Source organism: Gavialis gangeticus, unplaced genomic scaffold (assembly GCF_001723915.1).
Source record: "Gavialis gangeticus isolate Ggan-Ray unplaced genomic scaffold, GavGan_comp1, whole genome shotgun sequence".
Lineage (NCBI taxonomy): Eukaryota > Metazoa > Chordata > Crocodylia > Gavialidae > Gavialis > Gavialis gangeticus.
In genome coordinates, this window is record NW_017728994.1 from 48695350 (window position 1) to 48697872 (window position 2523).

A 2523-nucleotide genomic window follows, 5' to 3' on the forward strand; every position below is an offset into this window, starting at 1 on the left:
CCCTAGGAGAAGCCAGCAAACTTCTACAGGCCTTTCTAAACTGAGCCACAGCTTTAAACTTGCCCCTTACTGACTTGAACCTGTTTTTGCATAAATGAGAAGTCTGTTGGAAATGAAGGAAGCTCATTGTGCTCCACAAAAAGGCAGAGAAGGTTTGAACAGGCTCCTCCAAGGAAGTAAATACGTAATGAGAGGGGTGGCCAGTGGCAGTCACAGCACTTCAGTGTTAATGATCTTTGCAACAACTGTCGCTGTGATATACTCCTCAGACATGACCAGTGATGTAACCCTAACCCAGTACCGGGCTGTCTGCTCCTTAGACAATGGTAGCCCAGATAACCAGCTTCCAGTTCGTGGAGGTCAGGGGTCATGTCGGCACCCCCCGGAGTAAATTACCACTTTCTAGATGGTGCGTCTGTTCGGTGAACCCGTGACATTATTTCTGACTGCACACATCCCCTGTGGTTCCTGTCTGAATGAAGAATGCTGGGGATACAGTACGAGCGCGCAGTTTTAAAGATAGCCACTTAGCCATTATTAGTCGGACACTGCGTTAATTGTTGCATCAAAAGCCTGATCTCATGAGATAAGACTTTTATCACATGTTTTATCCAGTTTCCTCAGGCAGATGTTTTGGATGACAAGGATTTCAATGAAATATCTTTGCTGCTCTTCCTACCCAGCAACGGCTGCGGTTTCCAGCAGTTTGCACCCACTTTGGATGAGCAAATGTCTGACAGGAAGAGTTCTTGTGAATACATTTTTCCCCTCCACCTCCCCATCTTGCTTTCTAAAGAAAAGCCCATAGGAAATAAAAGAGGAAGTCTGGGGTTTAGATTATGCACTTCACTTGACATGGCAAATCACTCTCTAAAAGCTGGAGCCCATACTTGCTTAGAAATAACTTTTAATTTAGTGTCAGAGGATTAATGGTCAGCAAATCATACAGTCATAGGTGGAAAAGGCAGATTAGGTCATCCCTACTTACAGTGAAATGCCAGAGCTTCACCTAGTATTAGGAACACTGTTCCAAGAAGTACTAACTAGTTTCATGAGCCTATTCTAAGGGAATAGGAGGATGGGTAAGGATGACATTGCTTTGCTGGCTACTCTCCTCTACGTTCGAAATGGCTCCTTGTACATACAAAGAGCACAACAGAGAGAATCCCAATAGGCAGCAATAAAATCTACATTACTTTGAAATGCTTTAGCAGGTAAAACCCTGCTTATGGCTTGTACCATTTGCTAGATGTTTCTGGGCCTGTGAAGGGTACCTATTTCAGTCTGCACATGCAAAGCTGCACATTTTAGCTCAAGGGTCCTTAAAGGCTCTCACTTCAACTCTTCTGGGCTCCCTGAGTGGTAGAAGCTCTGTCTGGAACTGCCTACCTCCAGCTCCAGGTGGGACGCTGTAGTTCGGAGCTAGTTTTGCTTGCAGCCTGGAGGTTAAAGCTCAGCCCCCACTTCCAATGCCGGCACTTACCCTGCAATACTCATCAATGGGCTTCAGTCTTTTCACAGCCACGTCTCGAACATGACTCCTCCGGAACAGGATTTTACCTGAGGAAACACGTAAGAAGAAAGGGTTTAGGAACTTGCAATACTTTATTACAATAGAACAGGGCAGCAATGTTCTGGCACAAAGCCTGGCGTCAGGAAAAAAATAAGCATTTAATTCCTACCAACTTGCCTCTCTGACCTTGGCTCAGCTCTTTAACTGTGCATGTCTGATTCTCCCCACCAAGAAAACAAGGGCAGCAATATCTACCTTACAGGAGTGATGGGAGTCTTAATGTTTGCAAAGGATTTGAGAAACGTTCCGCAGGAACGTCTCATAGGAAAGTGCAAATCGTTTTTCCTAATTACTCTCATACACTTCGGCCCCAGTGTTACCAATGATGCTTTTGCTACAGTCTCCTCAGTCCCACTTACAGGAAACAAACTCCACTACCTGTAGGTAGGGCTGGGTTTTTCACTTTTCAAGAGGGCACTAGTACTGCAGACTACAACTCATATCATTTCCCCTCCTGGGCTAGATTATGGAGTTTCCATGCTCTCCCTGGAGCAGACCACAAGCAAATTATGACCCAGGCATTCCCCCCTCCCTGTAAGTGCAGCACCCATGTGCTGCCCACTCCCTGCTCGCAGCAGCTCTTCACCCCTCCACAGGCGCACTGGCAATGCAGGTAGCCAGAGCAAAAGAATTCAAGGCAGCGCACGACTGAGTCCTTAAAGACCCACGGGAGGCAATCAGTGAAAAGTAAATGAACTGACAAGATTTAGCTGCATCTTCTAGAATGGTGATTCTCAACCAGGGTGCTACAGCACCCTGGGGTGCCTTGAGAGCCTTTCAAAGGTATCACAGGGTGCCACACAACATTAGCACTGTTAGCAAACCTGGGTCACAAGATAAACCTAGAGATACCAAACAGGAAGCTATAGTCTTAAAACAGTCTGCCCCGCTGGGGCCTTTCTGAGCTTTGTTGCAACAGAAGAATTGCTCTGTTATTTTTCTGTAGTCAA

At 46.1% G+C, this 2523-nt stretch overlaps 1 protein-coding gene across 2 annotated transcripts in view; it reads right to left on the reverse strand.

The window, feature by feature from the left end:
- The window catches only part of SH3PXD2A (SH3 and PX domains 2A), a 331374-nt gene that overhangs the window by 192363 nt on the left and 136488 nt on the right, over positions 1-2523 (reverse strand). The window lies entirely within an intron of this gene.